The sequence below is a fragment of the Gekko japonicus genome, unplaced genomic scaffold (genome assembly GCF_001447785.1).
Source record: "Gekko japonicus isolate JY-2015 unplaced genomic scaffold, Gekko_japonicus_V1.1 scaffold337, whole genome shotgun sequence".
Lineage (NCBI taxonomy): Eukaryota > Metazoa > Chordata > Lepidosauria > Squamata > Gekkonidae > Gekko > Gekko japonicus.
Genome location: NW_015175365.1, coordinates 742640 through 751986, shown reverse-complemented (window position 1 = coordinate 751986; position 9347 = coordinate 742640).

The window sequence follows — 9347 nt, the reverse complement described above, 5'->3', positions numbered from 1 at the left end:
GTGGAACACCTCTGCCTTACATGCCCTGTGGAAAGGTAACAAACTCCTCAGGTCACAGATGTTCTTTGGCAGAGAGTTCCACCAGGTAGGGGCCAGGGCTTTTTCAGGCTTGAGATTACCAGGAGGTTCTTACTTCTAGAGCATAACGTTCTTCTTGGGGCATGCTGAGAGAGGTGGTCCTGAAGGTATGTGGGTCCCTGACTGCTAAGGGCCTTAAAGGTTAAAAAAACGCACCTTGAACCTGATTCGGTGCTCCACTGGAAGATAGTGCAGCTCAGGTTGAATGTGGGCCATCTGAGGGGACCCCGTAAGGACCCACATGGCCGCATTATGAACCAGTTGGAGCTTCCAAGTCATTGTCAAGGGTAGGCCCACGTAGAGCGAGTTACAGTAGTCGATCCTGGAGGTGACCGTTGCATAGATTACTGTGGCTAGGTCAGAGCGAGACAGGTAAGGAGCCAGCTGCCTGACTTGGCGCAGTTGGAGAAATGCTAGCCTTCATGACCTGGGCCTTCATTGATGACGAGATGTCCAGAATCATGCCCAAACTCCTGATGGTCCAGTGTTAGGGGCACTCCGTCAAGAGTCAGGAGTTGGCAACCCAGTCATGGCTCCCACCCACCCAGCCACGGAACTTTTATCTTACCAGGATTCAGTTTCAACCGACTCTGTTTTAACCACCCTACCACAGCCTCCAAACCCTCAGCTAAGTACATGGGAATGGCATCCAGTTGGACACCCATCAACAGAAATAGCTGGGTGTCATCAGCATACCCCATCCCAAAACTCCATGCCAGCTGGGCAAGGGGAGTGCATATAGATGTTAAACAATATTAGTGAAAAAAGTGTCCCCTGAAGAACCCCACATACTAGCAGGTGCCTTGGGGACATATGTCTCTCCCAGCATCACCCTCTGTCTCTGATTGTGAAGGAATGAGGCAAACCACTGCAAGGCCACCCCACGGACTCCAGCATCAATGAGGCAGTGGGTCAATAGATTGTGGCTGACCATGTCCAACGCTGCTGTAACATGGAGTAATATCAGCAGTGCTGACCCGCCTCAATCCAGCTGCCTGTGGGGATCGTCTGTGATGGCGACCAGCACCGTCTCTGTCCCATGGCTGGGGCAGAAGCCAGACTGGAATGGATCCAACACCAATGTGTCATCCAGGAATATACCTGTTCTAACACTGCTCTCTCAATTACCTTGCCCAGAAACGAAAGACTCTAGGCAGTAATTGACCAGATCCATAGGATCTAAAGGGGGGGGGGGGGGTTAACAGCTGGACAACCACCACCTCCTTCAGTCCTACAAGAAAGACCCCAGGAAGGAGGGCAAGGGGGGGAGAAAGAGAAGGGGAAACAGAACCACAAACTGACTAAAGAAAACCCTCTCATTTGAAAGGGGGCAGCCAGTAACAAGCCATGCCTTACAATAGCCCCACCCAATTTCTGAAAAGCTTAGTGGGCACCAAGGGAAGTGCTGCCATGGCTGCCATGCTGGAGAATCCTGGGTTAAAGAACAGACCATTATGTAACTAGCAAAATCCTTCCTAGATACTATAGTCTAATAAAAATTCTACTAATACATTCTTCATAACCAGCATATTTTTCCTAACTACCCCATAAAAACACCATTTTACCTCCAGCAGGGTATCCACCTGAAATCCATCACCACAACGAAGCCAAGCACTCGAAACTGAAGCAGCAGCCACTACCGTCCCAACACTTGGCTTCCCTTCCGCTACAGGCTTGTCATCCGGAAAGGACATAAGATCCGTGCAGTGTGCCCGCTTACGCTACCAAAAAAATCCAAAAACTTTCAGTCATTGGCATTTATTTAATAACATACTGGATGTGACAAAAAAATCATAAAGGCTCATAAAAACAGAAATAACATGGTTTTTTAAAGACTCCTAGGTCAGCAACCCATTTCTTGGTTTTATTTTAAAGATTCGAACGATATTTGGGAATAAACATCATAGAAAAAGAAAGTTAAAAAATTAATTCTGCATTGGAAATCTGAATTAATAAATTAAATTAAAATAAAATAAATTAATTCTGCATTATGAAACACCATCATTCCACATTTCCAGTTTATCTGCAAGTTAAACAGTCACATACAATGGCTGAAACCGAAGTATGGTTAAGAGTGACATGACTGCAGTTATTATCCCACCATTATTATAACAGCCATGCCAGCTAAAAGTACAGCCTGCAAACTAGATCCTGCCAAAGTACTGTGGCAAGGACAGAGAAAAAGAGAAATTGCCTGTGTGCAATATTGTTCCTTCTGTATGAAAGCACTTCTGTCAGATGTTCTGAGCAGGGAGGTGGCTTCTCTGGGAAACTCTGAACTGGGACATTTTCTACACAATTTAAATGTTGAAATGATGTTAGCAAAGTTTAAATAATATTAACAAAATGAGGCCAAACAACATGTACAACTACTGTGGTTTGTCCACGCTTCATTCCCCACATTTAGTGCATCTAACATGATTGATTTGCAGCACAACAGCCCTGACAAGTGACAACTATAAATAGAATCAGGTGGGTAGCCATGTTGGTCTGAAGCAGCAGAACAAAGCTTGAGTCCAGCGGCACCTTTAAGACCAAAAAAGTTTTATTCAAAGTATAAGCTTTTGTGTGCACGCACACTTCTTCAGATACAATCAAATGTATCCAAAGATACAATGAAATGTATCTGAAGAAATGTGCATGCACACAAAGGCTAATACCTTGAATAAAACTATGTTAGTCTTAAAGGTGCCATTGGACTCAAACTTTGTTCAACTGTAAACAGATTTTATAAACATATGTGGGGCAGTTAGTGCACAGACTCATATCAGAAGAGATGATATGTGACACTGATGAGGAGGAGTAGCCAAAATTCCAGAGTGCCTTACAATGTCATATGTATTTCAAACCTTCCAGCCATCTAGTCAACCAGATTCCTAGAAATTTTCTGTTGGTGCCCTTGGAAACTATACACAGAAGGACAAATGCTTTCCATGTCCAAACTTGATAAATCCCCAAAGTCAAAGGGCTAACCTCTGAACTTGAAATATAACTTTCTGTTTGGGATGTATGATTTAGGAGCTGTAGCCCCTTGCACCTTAAGTTTCATAACCACAGCCCACATGCAACTGTCCCTTAAAAATCACTTATTCAGCCCTGACCTGGATAGCCCAGGCAAGCCCAATCTTGTCAGATCTCAGAAGCTAAGCAGGGCTGACCCTGGCAAGTATTTGGATGGGGAGACCTCCAAAGAATACCAGGGTCAGGAGGTCAGAGACAGGCTATCAAGCCACTTCTCTGAATTTCCTCCATGTCCCAGTAGGAGTCACAAGAGGTCACCATGGCTTCCAGGCACAGGCACGCACACATGCACACAAACATACCAAAATGCAAAAATACACACAAAAAAGTCACTTCTTCAGAGTGCAAATCTGCCACCTCCTACTCCTAGATTCAGGTGCCCAGGAGTTTCACTTGAACCATAAGCCACAGGTTAACCCATCTTGAATGTTTAGATACACATTTTCCAGCATAAATGTCTGTACTAAACTGCACTCCCAGTTACAGACCAAGACACACAGACAGCACTTAACTAAACTGAGATCTTGGTTTGAAGCATGCTATGTGACATAGCACATATCCCTGACCTGGATAAACCAGGCTAGCTGATCTCGTCAGATCTCAGAAGCTACATAGTTTTGGCCCTGGTTAGTATTTGGATTGGAGACTTACATGGAATACCAAGGTCATGACATGGAGGCAGGCAATGGCAAACCACCTCTGAACTCTCTGGCCTTGAAAACCCTATGGGGTCACCATAAGTCATCTGTGACTTGATGACAACAACAAGGTGATATTTATTGGTCAGTTCAGTATGACCAGAAACTGAATCCTGTTGCAGTATAGCTCAACATCTAATGTGGCTATTTTAACTGGGACAGCTATCAAGAAATCTTCTACTAGATTTAAAGAAGGCTACAAATTTCCATGGAATAAATTACAAGTTATATATCAGTACTTACTTGGGTCTCCAGTACATAACAAACATATTTATTACAATGATATGCAAAAAGCCCAGCTTCTCTGACTTGGTAGCAACCAGTCTCTTTCAGGTTTTATGTATGCCCCATTAAGGTGTAAGGATTAACAATTTCAGCTTCAAAAAGAAATTAAGAAATAAACCAGTGTGATAGTCTTAACTGAATGCTGTGACATGATTTAGGCCAAGAGAGGACATCATGAGAAAAAGAGAACTATATATAGCCAGTGTTACATTGTACTGCCAAATGTCATCGTATTTGTATGTAAATCACTTATGAATTTAAAATTGCAGTTGGATTTTAAAATCCTGATCAATGGTCCAAGCTATATTAAAGACTAACTTCTGAGAACTTATTCAGTGGCTGATCCAGTGTTCAGAATCAGTAATCATTTGTTCAGTGACTACAAGTCCTAAGAACACTGTCCCAGGAGTAAGTCCCAGTTGAACAGACCCGATCAGGATTCTAAATAGATTTTCTTAGGATTCCACTCTAAGAATACAATCTGAAGCAGAATTTCTAAGCCCCTCGACTTCAATTAATTTAGGAAGGAGTTAACTGTTTAGGAGTGCATTGTAAGAGGTCAAGCCTTTGCCAGGGAGGCCCAGTATGGACAAGAGTCCCCCCCCCCAGTCTTTAAAAAGCACATAAAGGTTTTTTCCCCAGGATTCTAAAGAAATTCATTATGGGCTATTGTTTTAGTGTAACTTGGTCTTGCTTTCTTTAAAGCATATTGAAATAGATTTATACAGTTTATATAGTTTCACTTTTGTTATATGATATAGTTACAATGAACATCTATTTATGTAGCAAATGCATTGGATTGTTACATAAAGTATGCAATCACTAAACAGAGCTTTATCAATTTGGGTGAAGTCTGCACAATACTTTTTTCTTTTATTATCTAATATCAGAAGATAGGGCTAAAAGCTATCATGCCATCCAATGCAGGCAATACTTGGTCAATTCTGAACACTGCCCATTTCTTTCTGCACTCTCCCCAAAATATGACAAATACGTAGTGACAAGAATTCTATTGTTCAGTCACGATGGCTGTTATTATTTTCCCCTGGAATCAAAACTGGACACATCAAGAGCATCTTGCACACTTGACACATGGTGTTACAACTGTCCAAAAGTGGGGGGAAATGAACATCTAGTGTTTAAATGGATTGAATTATGTTCAAGGCTGCCAACATTCAATGTGTTGAAATGTGTTCAATGCTTTGAAAAATAACATAAAAACTGTTGTGTACAAAAAGTATTTGAAGACATAACAAAACTTTCTATAAGAATCTATCTCTCCTTATATATAATTGAGTAGTGGGTGCCAAAGTTCTAAAATGCACTCCTTTAGTGTATGGACGCTTGAACTGTCAGTCAGAAGACGCTGGCTGGGTTGACTGGCTGCTTTGTGCAGTCCCGCCCAGTGTTTCAAGGTCTTTTGCATATGGAAGCTGATTGGACTTCACTGCATTCCACACCTCAAACTCACCCCCCTCCCCACAAGGCAGTTGGAATGTCAGTTGCATATGGAACCTTCAAGGTCTTTTGCATATGGAAGCTGATTGGACTTCACTCCATTCCACACCTCATACTCCCCCCCCCCCCGCAAGGCAGTTGGAATGTCTGGTGGTGTGTAGGTCCCAGGAACATGTTTTAAAAGCTGCCTGGGGAGATGGGGACCTCAGACAGGTTACAGTGCCATAGACTCCACCCTCCAACCCAGCTATTTGCTCCTGGGGAACTATTGTTGCCAATCTTGGCCCAGCACCCATCAAACCATTCTCTTCAACCCCCTGCTGTGCAGCTGACTTTCCCCTAGGGTTGCCAATCTCCAGGTGGGACCTGGAGATCTCCCACTGTTACAATTGATCTCCAGATGACAGAGATCAGTTCCCCTGGAGAAAATGGATGCTTTGGAGGGTAGACCCTATGACATTATACCTGCTGAGTCCTTCCGCTCCGCCCAATGCTGCCCTCTACAGAATCCACCCCCCAAACCTCCAGGTATTTCCCTCCTTAGAGCTGGCAACCCTACATTCCCCTCAGTGCCTGTTGGTAGGCAACTAAGCTTGGTCCTGTCACCTACTTTGGCCTTTGGGAGAAAACACATTGGGGCCAGTCCTGATAGGGTTGCCAACTCCAGATGGGAAATTCCTGGAGATTTGAGGGATGGAGCCTGAAGAGGGTGAGGTTTGAGGAGGGGTGGGACCTCAGACAGGTACACTGCCATAGACTCCACCCTCCAAACCAGTCAGTCCCACATAGGGAACCATTGTTGCCAATCTCCAGGTGAGGGCTGGAGAGCACTCAGAATTACAACTGCTCTGCAGAAGGGAGGGCAGAAGTCAGCTGAAGTCAAAGGGGCAGATAATGGTAGGTTGATGGTTAGCTGGGAAGGAGATGGGGTTGCCAACTATATGCTGACAAATTCCTGGGGATTTGAGGGGTGGAGCCTGGAGAGGGTGGGGTTTGCAGAGGGGTGGGACCTCAGACAGGTAGAATGCCATAGACTACACCCTCCAAACCAGCCACTTTGTCCTGGGTAACAATTGCTGCCAATCTCCAGGTGAGGGCTACAGATCACTCACAATTACAACTGCTCTTCAGGTAGCAGAGATCAGTTCCTCAGGAGAAAACAGTGGACTCTGTCATTATACCCTGCTGAGGTCACCACAGCAAATTGACAGTTTGCCCAAAGCCAGAGCACTCCCCCAGAGCCTCTTTCTAGATCCCGTTGTATTGCTTTCACAACGGGCTTTACTGCTAGTTCTTGATAAATGAGAAAAAGTTGGGGTTTTTTCTCACCAGCACGGCCTACTTTGTATTTCAATTATGATTTCATTGTTACATTTATTTAGGTTTAGTATTTATTTAGATTCATATACCCTGCTTTGCTCCCCTACAGGGGCCCAAAAAGGCTTACAATACCATTTACCCCTCGTCTGTCTTTGTCCTATACCCCTCCATCAGTTAGGCTGAGAGTGGCACAAGGTCACTCAGCGATCTTTCATGACAGAGTGGGGATTTGAAACTGGGTCTCCTAGATCCTAGTCCAATATTCTAATGGCCACTCCATGCTAGCTTCCTCTGTATATAGAAACAGATGTTGCATGGTGGACAACTAAAACCTAATGAAACAGAGCATGCCATAGAGCCCCATATCCAAGCCTATAACATGACAATGACAATGATCAAGCCAGTTCTCTGCCACCATTGCATCATTGCAACTTCACCCAGCACAATTAACTTAAGGTGGTTTGTGACTTTTGAATTTCTAGTTCTGAGCCTCTTGGTGAAAGTAATTATTAGCTGCTACATTTTTGCAAGCTTCATCAATAAAATTTCCCTTAAGCAACCCAGCTTCAATGCCATCTGTACCAGATTTTCCCAAAAGCACCTGCTTATCAGAGTTCCATGGACAGTTTGTCTCTCTTCCCAATACAATCCTTGAAACTGTGAAGGCCACAACTGGCAAACTGGATCCCCCACCCTTCCTATCCAGAGAAATCATGATGGAGAAACAGTGAACGTCACCCTTGCTAAAACTGTAAACACCTCATTGTATCAGGAGTTCCCCCTAAGCCTTTGGAGAAGAGAGTTATATTTTAAAACCCTCCCATGATAATGGAGGACAAGGCCAATTATAAGCCTGTATCTTTCCTTGGGGAAGGTAATCAAGCAGGCAGTGGCAGTGGGTGTACCAAGAGAAGAATCCCACAGTTTGGTCCTATTGTTCTCATCTGCAGCTTTTAACACTGATCAATTGTAGAATGGAGCTCAGACTAATGAAACAACTCTCCAGTGCTTTTGTTCTATTTTGTACAGACAGGCAAAGCGTTGCCATCAGAGATGCACTTTGGAATCTAACTGATGGGAGTGCCACAGGATTCAGCTTTGTCAGCAATGCTCTTTAATATGTATGTTAGGCTACCGAATTAGATTATTTGGAGTTCAATATTAATATACTGATGACACCCAGCTTCATGCTTAATTAACTAAGCCCTCAGAGGCATTTATAACATCCTTAAAATGGTGCCTGAAGGTTGTAGTAGAGCAACTTACATAGAACAAGCTGAAGCTGGTTGGCAAAGGAGTGATTTGCTTACCCTGAATTGGGTAAGTGTTTTACAGACTGTGTAAAGAAGTGCACTTTTGAACCCAGCACCATTATTTCAGCAAGAATATCAACCTGTTTCTCAAAGTCCTACATCTTGCTTGTCAGTTATCCTCCCTTCTAGATTTAGCCAACCTATCTGTACTAGTACAAGCTACTGTAATCTCAAGGTAGACTGCTGTAACACACTTTACACTGGACTGTCCTTAAAGACAGCATAAAAACTTGTATTACTGCAAAATGTGGTGTTTAAAGATTATGGAGCAATTAGAAGACTAGCATAATTAACTCAGATATTAAAATAGTCTGTCAGCATTTTGGGTGTTTTATCTGGACATGGTAGAGGCATGATCGGTCACTGTAGCAGTATGATAACATAATCAATTTCCTTCTGATTAGAATTTAAAAAAATAAGACAAATGTCTGAGCTTTAGTTGACCTGATTATGAACAATTGGCTGAATCCAATTAAATATGGCAGATTTGACTAGCCTGCCCACTGGTGTAGTAGCCCCTGCAAGTGATCAGGGAAGTTCTCACAGCTCATGAACCTGGAGCAGTATAATATTTGGAATTCAAGAAGATGCATTTGGAAGTAAACTCTACAACTACCAATGTTCATGACAAAATGTCCAAGTGGAACCTGAGAACATCTCCTAGTGTCGATAAAAGGACAAAATGCAATTATGACAAACTAAGGAAATTAAACTCAAGGCTGACTGAAACCTGTGAATATGGACCATATAGCCCAAAGCAGATAGCTGTATGTGAGAAATGCCTTGTCTCATTCTCTAGGAATTTTGTCTTGGGCACTTGCAAATGGAGATGGATCAATCCAGAAGACTACCAAGGCTGTGCATGCCAGATTGTTGGGGGGGGTGTATCTCCAGCAGAAGACACACCAGTCCCATTTACCTGCATCACTGATGGAATCAATTTATGACCAAGAAGATGAAGGGCAATGAGAAGACATTTGAACTCTAGCAGAATCTATATTTCATGAAGGCACTCATAGTATAAAGGACATATGTTGTTTTTGATGTATACTTGGAAACATCTACAAATAATTCTGAAAAATACAAGTGAGGAAGAATGTTTGCCTGCAGATGAGGAATACTGCACCAGCTCACAAAATCCAGCAGTTCAAAATACATCTGTGCAACTCATCTG